The sequence below is a fragment of the Ascaphus truei genome, chromosome 1 (genome assembly GCF_040206685.1).
Source record: "Ascaphus truei isolate aAscTru1 chromosome 1, aAscTru1.hap1, whole genome shotgun sequence".
NCBI lineage: Eukaryota > Metazoa > Chordata > Amphibia > Anura > Ascaphidae > Ascaphus > Ascaphus truei.
In genome coordinates, this window is record NC_134483.1 from 73,688,700 (window position 1) to 73,711,055 (window position 22,356).

At 40.9% G+C, this 22,356-nt stretch overlaps 1 protein-coding gene across 3 annotated transcripts in view; it reads right to left on the reverse strand.

Annotated features, from left to right (window-relative positions):
• Nucleotides 1–22,356, reverse strand: part of PDE4D (phosphodiesterase 4D) — a 1,562,913-nt gene that overhangs the window by 406,495 nt on the left and 1,134,062 nt on the right. The window lies entirely within an intron of this gene.

The window sequence follows — 22,356 nt, forward strand, 5'->3', positions numbered from 1 at the left end:
CCATTATATCCATGGATATATATATTAAATGAGATATATATATTTTATATATATGATATATATATTTTGGATATATCTATATATATCCTATATATATATATCATACATATATATATATATATATATATATATATATATACCCATACATACATACATATCATATATACATATCCATCACATACATATCCCGCCTCCTGACCCGCCTCTGCCCCACAAGCCCTGCCTACCAGAGCACACGCTCTGTCTGAGGGGCAAGAACATGAAAAGCAGCTGTTTAGTATGGCCTGGGACATAGTGTAGTGAAGAGCGCTGGGCAGCGCTGACGCTCATGCTCACCTGCTCACGCAGGAGATTTTTCGTGTCTCTGCATGAGCGTCAGCGAGCGCGCTTGTGTGCAGGGTGGGAGCTAGGCGGGAGGCGGGGCTAGGGCGCCACGTCACGGCACCGACTTCATGGACTGCCATTGGCTTCTGGCTGTCACGTGACCGGCCCTGCCCTTGCATGAGCGGCAAAATCTAAACTTGCCTGTCTCCTGCATTTACACACGCCTCCGCACGCCTGCGGAAGCGTGCGGAAGTGTCCTCTAAAGCCGCGCTGATAGGGATAATGTTTCCCCTCAGTGCGTCTCCGCACGGCTTCAGTCTCTATGGACTAAGCCTAAGCGAGAGGTGAGCATCAGCGCTGGAGAGCACGGCCACTCTCCACTATAAACTCAGCCTAACACGGCTATTCTCATTCTCTCTCTCTCTCCTGTGCTTGTGCTTGTGCTTCCAACAGCCCAGCACACCCATTAACCCCTCAATGCCACACCAAGATGAACATTATAATCTACTGTAATTATGCAGAGCATTCCCCACCTCACCCCCACCCACCAAAAAATCATAATATTTAAAGAACATTTAAACCTGTGTAGCCCCTTTACCCCCACCCTATGTGAGATCTGGTCTGCTACTAGTGTCTTTGATGTAAGTGCATATCTGTGAGGTAACAGGAGGATTGAGTACTTCTGCAATGATGTGGGAATCATCAGGACAGGTTTACAGGGTAACTTTGTTTATGGTTAAAGCGCCTTCAGCCAGCAAGGATCCTCTGGGATAGTAGGATGGTCCAGACTGACACCTTTCTTTAGCCCAAGACAGTGAATCATACTTCCATATGGTTCCATGGTATCTATTGCATTGGTTAAGATCTTACAGCAGGCACATCCCTTTTCTTGCTTCCCCTTAGAAGGTCACTTCCAGGCTTCCAAGTTTCCTCCTGCATAGTGCTCCTCCTGCATCCCCTTGTGGTACCAGGGTAGCTGTTGCTCACTCCACAAGGGGAGAAAAGAGACACACCCACTTTTGGGAGAGAGACAGTTTATATACCCTGGGTTGGGCTTGTAACCCTGCCCCATAACAGGGTAGGTCTGATACTGACTGGTGTCACATCTGCATACTGTATGTCACCCAGCCCCCTCCCCAAGGTTGACATTCTCTTCCCGTTGCTATGCCCGCCCTTGGATAAACTTACTGCATCCAAGGCTGCAATAACAACTAGGCCCAGTGAGGAATTAACCCTTACAGTGCCTGACCATAGGCAGGACTCATACTGTTAGGGACCAGATGAAAAGGTAGCGGCCGGAGGCTAGGCTACACCTGCAATAGATTTTGTGGGGATTCTGTAATAAAGGTTTATATACATATAGTACAGACTTGACCGTATATTTTTGTTGACAATAGTATTTACAGCATAATGGGCCTTATTCAGAGAGGCTTGATAAAAAAAATCGCCAGGGAATTTAAAATGACTGTTTTTTGGGCTTTGCTATCACGGTATTCAGAAAGGCTTGATAGCAGTGATAGCAAAATGCCCAAAATGGGCGAGTTGCTGCCAGCGAGAGCATCGAGCCTCTGAAAAGGCCTAAACCAGCGATTCATTTTTGCTGCAGAGAGAACTGCTCTGAGAGAACCGCCTCTCCTAGCTGAAATGTCGCCCGAAAATTATTTATTTAAATATACATTTCTTTAATAGTGTAGAGGTGCAGGGGGTCTCCGGAGCTGAACCACGTTGGTTTTATGTCCGGGGACCCCCTGCTTCCCGAGATACAGGCCTCTTTATGGGGTGCCGGTATCTCCTATGCAAGGAAATGTCCCTGTCACGTGACGCGGGACATTTCAATGCAGAGGGATACCGGCACCCCATAAAGGTGGCACATTGACTGATAATATATTAATCAGTACCTCTTTAAGGTAATGATTAATACATTATTATGACAATATTTGGGGGGGCATTTCTCGCTTGGTTTTGGTGTTGCTTTTTGGCATTTCATGTATTATGTGGATGTCATTGTTTGTTTTTTCATGCTTAATGTCAGTAAAGGTTTGCGATTGGTGTTCGTTTGTATTTAATGTTATATTATGTTAGCTAATGTGTTTTATGGTTACTTCAGAGATTGTTAGAATTTCTTTCTATTTAACTGTTTAAATTCATTAATGTTGGAGTAATTCATTGTTTACGTTGGTTAGTGTTACTATTCATTTTGAGTTGGTTTCGGAATTAATTGTTTAGATTGGTTAATGGTTTAATTAATTCATTGTTGATGTTGCTATTGATTGTATTGATTGTATTAGCTGGCTACTGTTTGTATTTAGTGACGTGTGATTTTTTGGAGTTTAGTTACATTTTATTATTGTGTGTCTTGTGTATTACTATTATTATATGGGTATGATGTACCACTATACTACTCAATGGGTATAGGGTGGGTATAGTCAGTCAGGGGTGGGTGTTTAGGCCCCACGGGTGGGTGAAGGGGGTATTAGCCCTAAGGATGGGTGTTTAGACATTGCGGGTGGGTAGCGGTTGGGTTAACCCCTTTATTACCTTAGCGGTATTAACCGCTAAGGTAATGAAGGGGTTAACTCCCCCCGCAACCACCCCACAATGCCTAAACAGCCACTAAGGGCCAAATTCCCCCTTCACCCACCCCCGCTAGCCACTGTATTGTATCATATTGTATGTTTCTTACAGTAAGCTTGGCACGGGTGTTTAACCCCTTCATTGCCTTAGCGGTTAGCCGCTAAGGTAATTAAGTTGCTGTACATGCATGTTTCCTGCCTCGGATGCATGCCGGGGGGGTCCGGAGCTGCTATTAATGGCTATCAGCTCCGGAGACCCCCGGCATCAATCCGATGCAGGAAAGGGGCCTGATTTTTTCTAAGTCCCGACACATCGCTGCTCATCGAGGCATCTCCCCACCAATTGACCAAAAAATTTGTGGTGAATTGGATTTGGGGAGAAGACCGTCTTTTAGGGCTGCGATATGCCGCAACAGCCGACTCGCGGGTCTCTGAATCGCGTGAATTTATCATTCATCCGAAAATGGTCGATAAGGGGCAGATCGCTGCTCAGTCGGCGAATTTCGGATAGCAATACAATTTTGCGTTGATACAGGCCGTTATCGAGCACTTATCGAGGCCATCTGAATACGAGTAGCCATTTTGGTCGATAAGGGCCTTATCGAGGCTTTCTGAATAAGGCCCAATGTTCCTAATTAAAATACATGAGAAATACATTCAATCTCATGGTTACGATTTCTTTTCAATTAATTATATTTTCTTTAACGCCTATATTTTATGAATAAATTTGACAATACTAAATTAAGCCCAAATCTTCTCTATATGGACACTTTACATGATACTGTGAGTTATTGGCAGACTACAGTAGTTAGTGAGCCAATAGTTGTATTATTATCTGTGCCATGGAATAAGTACAATTGCTGAGGCTGGCTTTAAATGTCTAGGATGAGTTGGCAGGAAGATTAAAATATTCCAAAATATTCTTTATCGATTATACAGTATAATTGTCATTATTCCACAACAGAAACACATTTTAATAGTGCAACAACTACTGTACAAACTATTTTTACTCGAAAGCAGCCAACTTGCTACCTGTCAGTGGCGTAATCTGGCACCATGTTACAGTGGCATTGTGCTACTGTATGTGCTATTTTTCTGCACTTTCTGCATGTGTTTTATTGTATTTAGTTAGTCTAGAGATACCTTTATTGGAGATGTTGGATGCTTGAGATTGACATGGTGGGGGCATGTATCCCCAAGGTACAAAACATGCCTCATTCTAATTGCTAAAACCAGGGGCGTAGCTATAGCCCGGGCAAAGCCTAGGGGCCAGCACTCTTGGGGGACCTGCTCTGCCCCCCCCCCTTTTGGTGGCACATTGAGATGCAGGAAGAAAGCACAGAGGGAAATCCCTTCCTCTGCTTGTGGGTGGGGCCTGAGTCAGGGGGCAGGGCCCTGAGATGCAGTAGGAAGGACAGAGGGAAAATTCCTTCCTCTGCAGAGCCTCTGTAGGTGGGCGGGGCCTAGGGCAGGGGGCTGGGCCTCAAGTAGTGCAGCTTGGAGCTGGAGCTGCAGCCTGAGAGACAGGCTGGGAAAGGTGAGAGGTAGGGGAAGGGTTTAAATCACACGGGTAAAAACAGACATGAAAAGGAAAGGATACAGGATGGAAGAGACACAAAGAGAAAATGCAGTACAGAGAGAAATACATATGAGGGAGAGACAGAGAGAGCAAAGAGAGAGTAAAGAGAGAGAGAGCAGAGAAAGAAAGAGCAGAGAGAGAGAGCAAAGAGAGAGAGAAAGCAAAGAAAGAGAGAGAGCAAAGAGAGAGAGAGAGAGAGAAAGAGACACGAGGGGGAGAAAAGAGAGAGCGACATGATGGGGCCCTGAATTTTTTTTTGCCTGGGGGCCCGCACATGTCTAGCTACGCCACTGGCTAGAACGTATTGCCTCTCTCCAAATTTGACTGACTGAGTCTCCAGCATCGCTTGCCAACACTCCAGGTATTGTCCAATTAAATTCTACTGCTACCAGTTGACACCCAATGCCGTGACCAATCAGATGTTCGTTGTTGATTGGCTGACTTTTTTAGCCAATCATTTTTCATCCGTAAAAAAAAACTGCTACAAGTTAGAGGACTTATATTGGAATATTTATTAACCCAATCTTCTGTCATATAAAAGGTTGTATATAATTCACATTATTTAAACACATTCATGGCCAAGAAGTGGTGCCTGTGTCAAAAAAGCTGTAAGGAAAAAAGTCTGATGAGTCAATGGGAATAAATGATTCTGGCTAATTCCTAAAAGCATCTGAGAAATACATTGATCACCATTTGTAGTCTACTTTTTCAGAGTACATAATATTCTACCATATTTGCACATGCACTTAAGAGGTAAAAGGCAACACAAACAGTCTTTAGTGTACTGTATGCCATAGCTATTAATAGAAAAACATCATATTCTAATTAATTGGTTGGTTTTATCTGCTGAAAATTGCATTAAAATTCTGAGGAAGCTGGAATAAGTTATTGAGGCCAAATGATTATTTCAATGGTTATTTCATGCATGCCACTGTGGAAATTGCCTTATATTCTCAAAATATGAAACATATTTTAGAGGAGAAGGTTGAAAAGATTATTCTGCACCTTCGGACATGTGAGATTCTAATTGCTTTGAATGGATGTGTATGCTACGTCCGGGAGAGGTGAGAGTGATATACAGTAAGTGTGGCGGAGGTCAAGGAATTTCTACAAAAGACTCTTTTATTCTATGTGATATGTATAAAGCAGTTTCATTGTGCTAGAGAATATTTTTTTTTTATTTCAAACTTTTTTACTAGGTTTTTAGATTTGACGTATGGCAATTGTACAAAACAATACTCAATAGCATATCCATACATACATAAAACATCTAAATTGTATACATGTGTAAATAAATTGTATCTTCAAACTGAATCATTGTCTCTTTCTTGTCTTTTGACATATAAAGCCACCTGATTTCATTGATCACTTTTTATTTGTTGTATGAACCTCTATTTTTCAGAATATGTAAAGGAAAAAGGATAGATAAAGATCAGAGGTAGGGAAGAGTGGAAGATGGGGGAAAGGCGGGGGGGGGGGACACAGGGTAAGGAGGGAGGGAAAGGGGGAAAAGGAGACACTAGGAGAGAAGGTAAGGGAGAGGGGGAAGGGGGAAACTTATTCGTATTCATATATAGCACAGAGTTGGTTTATAATCTTGCTTTTCTCTCTTAACCTTGGATCAGAGTGTTTTTAGTCCTGAGGCCATGGATCCCAAATCTTAAAAAAGCAATCCAATTTTTGATTTAATTGAGCCGATAGTCTCTCCATCAGTCTAACCTCGTTCATTCTTTTAATTACCATGTGCCTAGAAGGCGTGTTTACCCTCTTCCATGCCGCTGCTATACAGCATTGGGCAGCCGTTAGTAGAAAGGAGACCAGCGTTCTCATGGGTGTTTGGAGCTCTTCTATTGGTTTAGCGAGCAGGAAGGTCATTGGTTCTACTGGAATTCCTAGATCCGTTAATTCCTAAATCATAGTTTGGATCATGATCCAAAATCTTTGGACATGCGGGCAAGACCACCAAATGTGGGCCATGTCCCCCCTCATACCACATCCTCTGCAACAAAGATTTGCTGTTCCTGGGAAGATCTGGCTCAGTCTACTCGGGGTTAAGTACATTGAAATAGAATTTTATATATATTCTCCTTTGTTCAAATTGAGGTTTTGGCTGCCGATTCCCAGATATCCCTCCAGTCATCTATATCTATTTCTATATTGAGGTCTTCTGCCCATTTCAGCATATAATTGTGATTTTGGGTAGTTGCATGAGATGCTATTCCCGAGTATATTCCAGAGATTGGACCCCTTTGATATAGGCCTTCTCCACAGATTTTTTCAAATGTTGTTAATTCCATAAAATCTGTATTTTTTGAGGCTGTCTGCAGAAAGTGTCTGATCTGGAGATAGCTAAAGATTTGTAAATATTTTGTTTGTTCTTTCTGTTTTAGTTCTTGATAAGTGAGGCTTTTCCCCTTTTCAACTATATCCTCTGCCCTTGTAATACCCATTTGTCTGAGTCTCCTGGAATATTTTTGCGAACATCCCAGATGAAACGCACGGTTGTTAACTAATGATATCAGCAAAGAAGGGTTCACAGACATTGAATACTTCCTTCTACTTTTAGACCAAATTTCCCATGTGCACCTCATCGACCCCAGTTCAAATCTTCCCGTTTGTCCCTCTCTCTCTGGGCTGGACCACAGGAACACCGGAAGAGAGGAAGGGCTCACATAGGATGACTCTATCCCCACCCATCAGCAAGCTGCTGGGTCACTATTTCACATTACTACTTGTTTAAATGGGCCGCTTGGTAGTATTTGATGATATCCGGGACCCCCATACCTCCACTCTCTCTTGGGGCAAGCATTAACGATCTTACCACTCTCACTCTTTTATCTTTCCATATAAACTGAAAGATTCTATTCTGAATATTTTTCAGCTCATAGAGAGGTACTTTTATCGGAAGCGTCTGGAAAAAATATAGGATTCTTGGTAATATATTCATTTTGACAGACGCTATCCTGCCTAGCAGGATATCTGGAAACTGTTCCAGGTCTGGAGATATTTTTTTATTTTTTCAAACAAGGCTGGGAAATTGCTTTGGTATAGTTTTTGGTATGAATTTGCTATATAAATTCCTAGTTATTTGATATGCGTCTGGCTCCATTTATAGCTAAAATTTGCTTGTAAAAGCTTGATTTCCGGGGCAGGAAGGGTTAAATTTAGTGCTTCCGATTTATCGTTATTAATTTTATAGCCTGGCTAGCCTGGCTAGTGTCAAAATTATCTCATACGCAAAAAGCGAAATCTTACAGTTTGTCCCACCTATCTGGATTCCGTGAATATTTACATCTTCTCTGATTATTGACGCTAGTGGCTCAATCGATAAAGCGAAGATACTGTAGGGGACATCCCTGTCTGGTACCATTTTTTATTTTGATGGGATCTGAGTCTCCTCCAGGGAGTTTGACATATGCTGTGGGCGTCCTGTAGAGAGCTCTAACACCCTCCAGGAAGGGGCCCGAAAATCCAAATTTTAACATTGTTTGGTCTAAAAATGCCCACTGTATTCTATCAAACGCTTTTTCCGCTTCCAGACTTAATAGAATGGCCTTTGTGTCAGTCAAATGCACATGGTCCATAATGTTTATAATTTTTCTAGTATTGTCTGAGGCTTGTCTACCTGTGACAAAGCCTACTTGATCTACAGTATATGAATGAGTTTTGGGAGGATCGGGTTTAGTCAGTTTGCTAGAATTTTGCTATACATTTTTAAATCCGAATTCAATAGAGATATGGGTCTATAATTGCCACAGTGTAGTGGATCTCTCCCTTCATTATGTATAATTGCTAAAATTGGCCATTGACATTGAAGTACAGTAGGAATGTCTGCTCCCTCTAAAAATGAGTTGAACATCTCTCGAGATAGAGAATATTTTAGTCCCATTTTAAAAAAAAATAAGCTCTACTCTTTTCCAGCATGGGTAATCAGCTTCACAGCATATATATTAGGGGCTAGAGAGTTGAGAAACTAAAAAGTATGTTTATAACCTTAAATAGATTTTTAGAGTAAAAATAATGAATACAGAACAACCTATTACACTACTGCACCGACACACTTTATTCGAGCAAATACCCGGTATGTACCTGGCAGATACCTGGAATGCGCCGCTCCTCACCTCTGACAAGCCCCGTTGCATTTGCCTTCCCAGCCTGGGTTCATGCCTGGCTGATGGGCGGCTGATTTGTTAAATGATAATGATTAGGATTTAATAGGCTGCAATGCTTCGCGTGTCTACCAGATGGCATAAATTCATGAATTGTAATGCAGTAAATATATATATACTGTGCAGTATTGCAGCCAGCTGGAATAAAATGCTTCAATCCCTGCCTGGAAAATAACTCAATGCACTCGGGCAGAAAACAGTCACAAACCTCAATACACCCGGGTATACCCGAATTCGTGGGACTAGCCGAGCTCGAATAAAGTGTGTCGCCAGTGTATGTCATATGTTGAGCAAAACCAAAACCAAGCAAAACAATAACTATGAACTACATGAAAAAAAACCTAAAAGAGACTAAAGAACATGGTAGAAAACCTAAGAATCTAGTAAAAATTGAACTATAAACGATACACTATCCATTCTAATTGATTAAGACAGAAGGATATTAACAACAGAATGTGAGAAACAGAGCATTCACTCTAGATCCCTAGTTGATTGCACTCAGGGTACAAAGGGTATTAGAGTACGACTCAATCAGTCCCAGGATACAAATATTCCTAAAGAGGATGTACTATATATAATACACCTCATAAATATTAATAGGTAGTCCAAGGAGCTAGAGTATATACCACAAATGTCAATAAGAAAAACAAAAAGGTTTTATTATTCAAAAACAACGACGCAGGTGATAAATATAAACAGTGATACTGTAATTAAAATCCCCGCTGGTGAGGCAGATAAACTGTTCTGGATAGTTAGTAAGTAGCACTGGTTGTACGTATAATCTGGTGTCCAGAGCAGTAAAGTATATCGGAGGCCAAGCCATATGCAGGCGCACGCGTGGCGTTGCGCTCGCCTGCCCCAGAGGACCCGACGAGGGAGACGTGCCTGGGGTGTGCCCGTGACGTCACATGAACGATTCGCCCTCATTGGCTGAACCACTCACGTGACCCGGCCGTCGCGCGACAAAATCAAATAATTTTGTCTGAGCACGGTCACAGGCTCTATGGCCTGCCTCACTGAGGTATGGCCTTTTGTTCGTGCCGCACGTGACATCGCGCAGACTATGGATGCGGCCTTAGGATGGATATAAGTGAAATATCCACTCTATACACTACCGACACGTTTTATTCGAGTAGGGCTAGTTCCGCAAGCCGGGGGATGCCCCGGCTTGCTAGCCCCACTCCCTCGGCGTGCCGCGCGTCACCGATGCGCGGTCACGCGTCATCGGGTGTCAGCGCCCCCTGCACGCGCGTCCAGGGCTCCCCGAGGGAGCCCTGGTGTCCCGCGATGTGGGGGACGGCGGCAGGGGGTTCCGGGGGACCCGGCGGACCCGGCAGCGGGAGGGAGAGCGCCCCGATCGGAGGGCGCTCTTCCGCTGCTTCGGCGCGCACCCGGCACCCTCCGGCGCGCGCCAGGTTACTGCTGCGGCCGAGAACGGGCAAATGCTCGAATAAACTCGGCCGCAGCAGTACTTCAGTATGGAAGCAATGTAGCACAGTGTTTCGCAACCTTTGTGTGGCTGTATCACAAAACAGTGACCGGACATGTCAGAGCAGAACATGGAGTGTGGACAGTACGTGAAGATCAGATGAGATAAAGGAATATAACCCTGTGCATCAGACTACTGTAAATTCTCATAATGCATCTGTAGATGGATAGTATGAATATCATACACATTCTACATCAAACTATCTACATTCATATCTGTCACACATATATACTGCTGTACTATAGTCAGTCCAATATCCTGGTTTAAAAGCTCTCTAAATACTACGTCGTAATATTGTCCTGTTCATCAGTGGGATATTGAAGTAGGTGGCGTCGATAAGGGACGCGACCAGTATCCCAAAGCATTAATACAGATAAATGTAAGATTATGTATTTGGGAAAGCAGAAAAAAAATGGTGATTTACAAATTAAATTGGGCAAAATTAGGTCAATCCTTGATGGAGAAAGATTAGGAGTTTGTAGACAGCAGCGACCACCCCCTCCCCCCTATCATTCCCCCCAGTAAGTATGAGACAAGGAAACAGCAACCAAAAGCGTATTTCTGATGCAGGGTAAATCCTTAAAAATAATACTGGTTATGTCAGCAGCTTTTAGTTTTTTTTCCTTTCAGAAAAACATAAGAATAGTTTTTATGATTGTCCACTATTTCATACAGTATGATCTATTTTCCTCAAAGTTAGTCATTTTGGATGGGTGTGGACCATTTTTCCTTGTGGCATAGAACAGCGCTGCGTAAACTTTTTCAGCTGCGGCCCCCTTCCTGGGAGCTGCAGCGTTCGCGCCCCCCCTCCACCGAAGGCACGGCTTCAAAATGACAATGACCCCACCGCGTCACTTGACGTGCGTTGCCATGGCGACACGTGATGTCACATGACCCCGCAGCGTCATTTGGCACCGCGTTGCCATGGCGACGCATCGCTGAAAACCCGGCTACCAGTAGGTAAGTGAGGTTACAGAGGCCTCACGCCTCCCCTGGCATTAAATTAAATGCCTGGGGGAAGAGTGCGGGGCCTCTGTAACAGCCCGCGCCTCCCCTGCAAATTCTCCTTCCCCCCTGGGGGGCGCGCCCCCCAGTTTGCACACCGCTGGCATAGATGATAACACACTTTGTACGGAAGGGCATAACTCAAGTGTGGCCAAGCTTTTTCTCAGACGGGCCAATAAATGGGCAAAAACATTCTGGGGGGATACTGTCCTCCCCATTGCTGCTGTAGGGGGGCAGTAGAAGGGCAGCAGCAGAGACAACGGTAGTCTGTGTGGAGCAGGCAGGGTCACTAACAGCTTTCCTGGGGCCCAGGACTATAACTTCTACAATGGCCCCTGTGTTCGCGGCCCTGTCTACCCACCCTCTCTTTCACCCCCAGCCCTCTCTTTCTCTCAACTCTTTGCTCTCACTTCTCCTTTATTTATCTCACCTCACTCATTGTCCCCTCTCTCCTCCCCTCTGTCGCTCAATCCCTCCTCCTCAATTTCAACCCTTACAATTGCCCTCACCTCACTCACAATTCCTTAATGTTTGCTACAGTACATCTGTGTGATGATATGATAATGTCTCATTTGCATGTCACTGCAAAGAACAGCCATTACAGTTAACGCGATGCTCTTTCTGGGAGAAAACATGACTTAGCGTTACATCATTGGCCTTTCAAGTTATGTGGTGAGCTTAACGTGACTTTAAAGCAGCAAAACTTGAAAAATAAATCAGTTCTGTAGTATTAGATAACACGGGCTACATTTAAATAAAAAAAAAAACTCCTGCCATTTTAAATTATTTTTTAAATGTACCGATTGTCCTATGGTTGCTAGAGCAACTATTTAGAGCTTTATATCTACTTCCACTTTTGAAACAGGCTCTCACACACCTTTTTAAGCTCTTCCCTTTGGCAACAAAGTATCACAAACAGATCTGTTGCTGTGTTCCAAACAGCAGATTGTCTATCACTCTGAAAACTGTAACAATAATGTATTACACTTAGTAATATAATGTTACATATCAGCTGCAGCATTTCACAGACTGCAGCACAAAGTTACAAAGTGGCCATTTCGTTAAGCACACAATCAGGATTTTTACAGATGTATAACAGGAGCACCAAACGATTGCCAGCTTAGATAAGAATGTACAATTATACATTGTCATATGATTTACATATACAAACAAGAAAAAAAAGAGGGGAAAGTACCTGCTTTAAATGATGTTAACGTCACATTAAGAGACCTTACGAGGCTTTGTGGATCTGGGATTAAGAGTGTGTGATACTTACACTGCAGCACCACACTGCATTTGAATAATTTCTCAGTATTACACTACTCACACTGACCATCGTCTAGTTGTTTAAGTAATTTTGTTTTACCTTGAACATTTTATGTGGAATCATACATTGTCAGGGTTGCCACCTTCTACTGAAGGCCAACGCGGAGAAAACAATAAAATCCCTTACTTGGTGCGGCGTGGTGCGGCGGCGTGTCCCGGCATCCTGCTGCAATCCCCCCTCCAACTCCAGTGAACATGGCTGTGCGGCGGCAAATGCCGCCACGTTGTCATGTCAACCGGACATCATGACGCTGCGTGGCGTCATGACGTCCGGTTGCCATGGAAATGCGGCTTCATTTGACGCCGCACAGTCATGTACACTGCAGTTGGAGGGGGAATTGCAGAAGGATACTGGGAGACACCACCACACCGCACCCCACCGCCACCCGTAGATAGACAATGGCAACCCGTAGCCCGGAGGTAAGTGCCCGAAACCCAGCGTCTCCGGTACAAACCCAGAGAGGTGGCCACCCTGTACATTGTATAACAAGTGAGGAGATCTAAACATCGCCTTTGTTCATAACAGACCCCAGAAAGCCATAAAGAATTAGAAACATGTTTCACGTGCTAGGAATTACCTGCAGCTGCAGCACACTCCCTTACACCCCTATACTAAACATCACTACCCTATACTAAACATCACTACCCTATACTAAACATCACTACCCTATACTAAACATCACTACCCTATACTAAACATCACTACCCTATACTAAACATCACTACGCTATACTAAACATCACTACTCTATACTAAACATCACTACCCTATACTAAACATCACTACCCTATACTAGACATCACTACCATATACAAAAATTAACTATCCTATACTATATCCTATACTAAACATCACTACCATATACAAAAATTAACTATCCTATACTAAACATCACTACCCTATACTAAACATCACTACCCTATACTAAACATCACTACCCTATACTAAACATCACTACCCTATACTAAACATCACTACCCTATACTAAACATCACTATCCTATACTAAACATCACTACCCTATACTAAACATCACTACCCTATACTAAACATCACTACCATATACTAAACATCACTACCCTATACTAAACATCACTACCCTATACTAGACATCACTACCATATACAAAAATTAACTATCCTATACTATATCCTATACTAAACATCACTACCATATACAAAAATTAACTATCCTATACTAAACATCACTACCCTATACTAAACATCACTACCCTATACTAAACATCACTACCCTATACTAAACATCACTACCCTATACTAAGCATCACTACCCTACACTAAACATCACTAGCCTATACTATAAACATCACTACCCTATACTAAACATCACTACCCTATACTAAACATCACTACCCTATTCTAAACATCTCTACCCTATACTAAACATCACCACCCTATACTAAACATCACTACCCTATACTAAGCATCACTACCCTATACTAAACATCACTAGCCTATACTATAAACATCACTACCCTATACTAAACATCACTACCCTATACTAAACATCACTACCCTATTCTAAACATCTCTACCCTATACTAAACATCACTACCCTATACTAAACATCACTACCCTATTCTAAACATCTCTACCCTATACTAAACATCACTACCCTATACTAAACATCACTACCCTATACTAAACATCTCTACCCTATACTAAACATCACTACCCTATACTAAACATCACTACCCTATTCTAAACATCACTACCCTATACTAAACATCACTATCCACAAATGAGCACTCCAGTGATTTCCCTTTCGAGAGCTGCAATGGCTGGTGTCATTCAGTGATTATGTGGGAGCAAGCACCACTGCTCACACTTTGACATGATCGTCTGCAATAGTGTAATTAAATCCTGTGCTACTACTATCACAGCGCAAATCTACAAATGAATAGATAACCTCCTGACTAAATGGTTTCATTTGTAACCGTAACTTGTCACAAGGCAACAAGAGATGAACAGAGGGAGAAACTCTCTTTGTACTGAGCAGCGATTTGAGCTATTTTACCCAAAATGAATCCCTGCCTTTTGGTGTACAGTACATCAGATATAAATCAAGTAAAAAAAAGCTTTCAACTCCTACTCTGTGTATTGCATATTCATTATACATTTATGTTGTCAGGTAAAAAAATAAAGCTGAAACCTGGCCTGTGTCCTTATTGTACTTATGCAATAACATTTTAAATGAACACAGGCTTATGTTTTCCTTGTGAAACCTGAACAAATTGGCAAGGCAATAATACATCTCTAATTGTATTAGAGTTCAATGTGAGCTTCACAATGACCAATGCTAGCAATTACAATACAAATCATTGTATAAACATTTAAACGTTAATATACAGTACACCCAGTGCCTCAAAGCATTTAATCTATTTTCTTTTGCTAATTCTGTTGATGCACTTCAGGGCTGGATTGGGAAATACATTGTGAATTCTCAGAAAATAGTTTGTTGAGCACCGCTTTGCTTTAATGGTCATGAATAGGAAATGCATTAACATCAGTCCATCTGTACATCTGCACATTTGTGCAACATGGGATTATTTGTGATGAAACTCCAAGGACATTTAGAATGTAAAAACATTAGCGCATACACTTTCTATATATGTATATGTGTGTGTGCGCGTGTGTGTGTATGTGTATATATATTTATATAATGTATAAAAAAATATGTTGTTACAATTTGATCTTTCACTTAAAACTGTTCCAAATTAAAATGTAATTATAAAAAGTAAATTTGATGCAGTGCCCTTATTCCTGTTAAAAAATATTTCCTTTAAAAAAAAAAGACAATGATTTAAAATGAGTGGATTCAAAATGGGTATATTACACATCTGAGAATGACCAAAAAACTTAAAAAATAAATAATAATAACATAAAATGTTGCCCAATTCAATACATGTTGACTCAACACAGGAACACATATACTCTGCATACTGTATCACAACAATCACAGTGAATTACCGTTTCTTCTGCTGATTAATATCGATAGGTTTGTTGATAGCATAAGGTGATCCATGAATGTAGGCACATCGGAACCTAGCCACCTTCTCCAGTGTCAGGTACTCACAGCTTGACGGTAAGCTCATTTTCTCTACATTAGATAGCTAGCATCATAAGACAAACATTCTTGTCAACGCTAGAAACAGAAAGGGCTGCACCAGATCCCGGATTTTTATATTAGACAATGGTTCAGATGTTCCAGGAAAGGTCATTTCATTGAAAAGCAACAGTTATTTAGCTGCAGACACTGCCTCTCAATGCTCCTCATAGCTACAGCAAATGTTCTGCTTGTTTCTATCCACAGTCATGCTCTAACCAATTACTTGTTGCAAAGGCTGGGTATAAAGTCCTCAGCTTAATAGAAGCAGAGGTCTCTTTTAGTACTTTTGACTAGAAGCACTACTGATGACAGCTTGATCAATTTTCTGTGTAATGTCTAATAGCCATTGTCGCCAAACATCCCTGACTGAAACAGAGGGTTGGAAATACATTTATTTATGCAACACTCCTTTGCTGACCGAAAAACATATCTCTCGTTCATGTTGCATAAATTATTAATGCTCTGCAAAACGGTACATGCTTTTGGTTGGTTATTCAATTTGACTGAGGGTTTTTCCAAATACAGTTTATATTAATATTGATTGATATCCACTGGTGACAATAAAAGTATATAGGTCTAAACAAAAAAATGTAACTAAAATGGAAATTTTAATATTTAAAAAAAAATGTGTGTTTGCTTTTAATAGCATTTTATAATTTGTTGAAAATTGATTACACACATGCAGTACTGCCACACGTCAAAGCTCCCATCAGAAATATTGGTGAAAAAACAAATGAAGTTCAATTATACTGAAATCTTCCACTGACGTGTAAATTTGAAGGATCCATTACAAGAGAAAGTAGAAAATATAGATACATTTTAGTTAATAATCACTAGGCACTACAGCATATCATGATACTGTAAATGGGGTAAGCTGTATTTCCACACATCCAGTTTCATTGTTGAATCCTGAGTGTGAGCTTGATATTTGGACCACAAACTGAATGAGCTTTCAGGATTAGCCCTCATCCATATTAATGTATTGTCCTACTGCTCTCATCAGTTATATACCTGATCAGTTCACTGGTCAAATGGCCAACCCTTCATTTTAAGAGTCGTTAATACTCATACCTGGTCGATTGTGGTTCTCACACCTAGCAAGTGTATTTCAGCTACACTATGGGCTCAATGCAGTAAGCGTTGATAAGGTTTTTTTCGCCATTTTATAGGCAAAATTGGGTTTGAGATTCAGTAAGCGCCGATATGTGCTTGATTTCGGCAGGTTTCGTAGCCGATAATTTTGATATGGCCAGTCTGCTGTCGATAAGCCTGTTTTCGGCACTTATCGCCACTTTTTTTAATCGGCTGTATTCAAGTACCAAAATCAGCTTATCGGGGCTGATCGGCACTAAGAAATTGAGATGTTATGGCCAATTTCTCCCGCCAACTAAAGTTGGCAAGTTGGAGGGGAGAACGATCGCTAAGGCTGCCGGAACGGCACTTAGAAAAAAAAAATCATCTGCACATCAATGGAGTCAATGGAGCGGGGACGTATAACATTATAGTACTGTTTACATTCCATTGCTCACAATACAAATGTGATTAGCATTACAGTGTGGGGGGCATTCACTGCATTGTGTCACACCTGACGTGTATTATTTGATTTACATTGTACTTTTAGATGTTTTCATCATTTGCATGTCACATTACTCATCATGTGATGATGTGTCAAGGGAAAATCCTATACTCAACTCTTAAAGGAGAACCTCACATCATATCACACATTTTACTGAACTGAGCGACAATTCTTTATATGATGTTACACATGTCACACATCTAACACATCCACCGTATATTCATGTTGCTTTACATTACACAATGCTTGTAATGTGTAACGCATCTTTAAACGTTCATGTACATCTTTCTTCTCATGTTTACATGTACTTTGGGTCCTCCCTTTTGTCATGACGTCACTTATTGGACACTCAATCACATTGCATGTTCACATTGTAACCGTTGCATTACAAGCACTTCAACCTAACTTGTACACACATGTACAGTAATTAATCATTGTGACACCTTTCAAACTGATTCTATAGCAACTATCCTCATTACATAAATGTATGCATATGCACACGAGAATTCATTGTTGTGAACATGTGACAATAACAAGGCTAATTACACATGTTGCAGCAAACATTTTACACGTCAAGCTCAGGCTTTTTGTCTATTTACATGACTGACTGTTGCGTTCAGAAGTGTTACATGCATTGCACATTACACTAATAATTTGTAAACAATGTTTGTACAAAGCTTCACGTTACATCATTGGCAAATATCATGATTGCCTGCTGAATACACAGAACAAATAATTCTTTGATCAAATGGACACAGCTTGTGAGCCAAGTAGTTTAATATGTTAATGTAACACCTTGCTTTTTACTATGTCACCTGACATCATCACATACCTATTTAAAGGACGCCCATTACCTGCTCATTCACAGCTACTCATTTCAACATGTTGCGATTGTTTAGGAGACGGAGGAACATTCTTTTTCATGACATGCTTGCTGATGAAGAGAATGACATAGGGCAAGGGAGGGACAGAGCCAGGGACAGTGACAGGGACAGGCACGCAGATACGACAGGGACAGGGAGAGGGACAGGTAGAGGGACAGGAGATCAGAGGAGAAGACAGAGGAGACAAGTTGTGCCTCGTCCTCGTGTGTACAGGGAGAGAACCCTGTTAAATGGGATGAGGAGGAGATAGTCAGTCGCTATCGTTTGAGTTCAGCAGCAATCTTATCTCTTTATGAAGAGATAAGGGGAGATTTAGATTTTTTGACAGCCAGAGGTCGTGCAGTCCCTGGGCTTGTTAAAATGCTGTGCTCATTACATTATCTTGCTTCCGTGTCATTCCAGACAACTGTGGGCATAGTGGGCGGGGTCTCGCAATCTACATTCTCGCGTGCCTTTACCCAGTTTCTCTATGCACTCAATAGACGCGCTAGGAATTATATTCATTTTCCTACAGAGGCGACAGAGTGGCTGGAAGTCAGGAATGGCTTTTATAATATAGCAGGGATACCATGTGTGCTGGGTGCAATCGATTGCACACATGTAGCTTTGATTGCACCTAGTCAGAGTGAGCATGTTTACCGTAATCGTAAGCACTACCATTCACTGAATGTACAGGTGGTATGTGATGCCACGATGAGGATAATGCATGTGGTACCCAAATTCTATGGTTCCAGTCACGATTCCTCTATCCTGAGGAACTCTTCAGTCTTCCATGCGTTCGAAGAGGGACATTTTGAACATGGTTGGCTGCTGGGTGAGTACAGATTTGGATGTTGTAACACAAAACACATTTTTCTTTAGGAATGTTTTCATTGTAGAATCTTATCACTAATGTAAGCTTATGTGTGCTCCATTGATTATAGGTGACTCAGGATACGGAATTAGGCCGTGGCTCTTGACTCCGGTGCTAAACCCTCAAACTGAAGCAGAGGAGAGGTACAATGCAGCCCATATCTCTACAAGATCTGTTATAGAGAGGACATTTGGCCTACTCAAGACCAGATTTAGGTGCCTCGACAGAACTGGTGGGGCTCTTCTATACAAGCCTCAAAAAGTGTCTGATATTATTATTGCCTGTTGCATTTTGCACAATGTGGCACTCAGACACAATGTACAATCAGACATAGCTGAGCCTTTGGTAGACGAGCATCCCACCCATGTAGCTGCTGAAAATGAACAAACAGCCAGTGGTGGCCAGACACGCCAGAATCTCATAAATTCCTTTTTTTCTTGTAAGTAAAAACATATATGTTCCTAGTACTACTTTTATAGATTAATTATGTTATATTAACAATAGTGTTTCTTTATATAACCTTCTGTTAGGACACAGATGAATATGGGTTGTATTGTATTGTATGTCTTTATTTATATAGCGCCATTAATGTACATACACTGGCGACACACTTTATTCGAGCTCGGCTAGTCCCACGAATTCGGGTATACCCGGGTGTATTGAGGTTTGTAACTGTTTTCTGCCCGAGTGCATTGGGTTATTTTCCAGGCAGGGATTGAAGCATTTTATTCCCGCTGGCTGCAATACTGCACAGTATATATATATATATACTGCATTACAATTCATGAATTTATGCCATCTGGTAGACACGCGAAGCATTGCAGCCTATTAAATCCTAATCATTATCATTTAACAGATCAGCCGCCCGTCAGCCAGGCATGAACCCAGGCTCGGAAGGCAAACGCAACGGGGCTTGTCAGAGGTGAGGAGCGGCGCATTCCAGGTATCTGCCAGGTACATACTGGGTATTTGCTCAAATAAAGTGTGTCGGTGCAGTAGCGCTTCACAGTAGTAATACATGTGGTAATCGAATAAATAACAGATAATATAAATAACAGATCATGGGAATAAGTGCTTTAGACAAACATAACATTAAGGAAGAGGAGTCCCTGCCCCGAGGAGCTTATAATCTTTTCTTTTCTCTGCTGTGTGCACAAAGGGATGTGGCACCGGTATGTTATTGTTGCACAGGTTATATAATCCCTCTTCCATTGTAAATTAGTTGTGTGTATGTGAATACAACTGGTGTAACAAAGCAGTAATATTTAACCTTTGTGTTGTTCCTTATGCAAACACAATACACATAGTATGGCCATAGTCATTCATTCTTGCAGTATGGTTACATACAATGTTATTGTTGCAGTGTAACATGTACATCCATATGATGTGTACACCAGGCTGGTTTACATTTTGAATGTCATAAAATATACATGGTGTTGCACATTTAACACCAAATACACACTTTGCTGTGTTGCTTACGGTACTGAAGATGGCATGTCAATGATTGCAATTTATATATTGTTCCATTGCATTATAGGTATATCTCCAGTATGACTGATCATGGTATGTATATTTGCTGACATCTGTCATAAGATGTGCCTACCTCAATATTCGTATAATTATTTGAAGTAAAAATCCAACATATTGGTAAACAATAAATGTTACATACATGTACTTTCTGTATCATGTACATGCATTTAGCTACTAATGAGGTTTAATGTGCATTGTATTATAAAATGATTACTCCCATTTCATCACATTTAATGTATGTTCCCTTATAATTTCCATTAATGTAATATAGAGGTGTTTGGAGAGAAGGGGATAACTGTATATATTTTTTTACTTACGGGAGCTCATTAATCACGGATGCAATTAACTGATCATAACACTCCATGCAAGAATGCATGTAATCACAGCAATGCTTTGTACATCTTATATTTAGCAATGTAGGTGATTATTAATGCTATAAATTATTTGTCAACATTAATTAAACATTGTCACATGTGTATGTATAAGTCACACGTGTGTTGATGTGACCTACATGTAACAAGTGTCAAACTGTAATCAAAACCACAATTGTGTCAAAAATGTTACTGTAATTTTGCATTAATAATTACCCACAATCACAATGTTCTTAATATATTTGGAATGTCATTGACGTCACTTCATCATTATCATGATGATAATTAACAAGTATTCTCAAAATATACACGTCAATCACATGCACATTAGCATAGGCACACTTTTTAAGACAACTGTTTGTGTCTGTATCAATTTGTTTATGATCCATGTATAACACCGACAAATGATAACAGCAGCTTTATTATGGTAGGTTATATCATCATATTGACTGTACTATTTATGTTTAGAAAGTTTAATGAACACAGTAAACTATACTTAGTTTGTTACATGAAATATACACATAAACGTACTTCATTACATGATGTTGATGTAATATTCATAACATCATGCATTGTAGGGGAGCACAACATCTTGCCAATAACATTCTTTGCTACAGTCCCAAACCATTTCATCAACATACCCATGTAACAAGAATTTTTTTAACTATAAATGGCTAGTTGGTTGTAAGTGTCCTTTACATTGGGAGAAGGAATGGCTCAGTGAGTAAAGACACAGACTGGCACAGAGAGTTTGAAGCAGGGGAGACTGGTTCAATTCCCGATGTCGGCTCCTTGTGACCTGGGGCAAGTCACTTTATCTCCCTGTGCCTCAGGTGCCAAAAAATAGATTGTAAGCTCCACGGGGCAGGGACCTCAGCCTGCAAAATGTCTCTGTAAAGCGCTGCATACAACTAGTAGTGCTATACAAGAACATGCTATTATTATTATTATTATTATTATTACATAGTTTCGACAGTCATACGTTCCATTACACAATAGAATACACAAATGTGTTAGCAGAGTGGGAATGGTTGTTATATATAAAACACACCATGGCATAAAATGTTAGTAGTAATTAAAGAACACTCAAGAAAATTTCTAGCTGCACTCTTTTGCAACATCATTATGTTAATTAAGTGCTTATGCAATATAGGCATAAGGGTATCACATTTTTAATTGTTTGTTAATAAGCGCTGCAAGCAATATAAAATTAGTTCCATATGTAGTATAGTAGTCGGTGGCTCCTCCTCACAATCATCTCATATAAAGTTAGACTCTTCTGAAATCATACATTGATCCGATTGTATCTTGCCCGACATCTCTGAAATACAGCAAACACATGATGATCAAAGATGGCACCTTACTATATAAGTATCCGTGACAACGCGTTACACATCTCTATATGATTGTGTACATACACACGTCACTCAGTTATATGTTAGAAGTACAACTAAACATCATTATGTATTCGTTTGTAAAATTAGTAGAACGCATAACTATGTATATGAAGTTAACGTTGGGTGTATACTTAAAAATGTGCGCGCACATC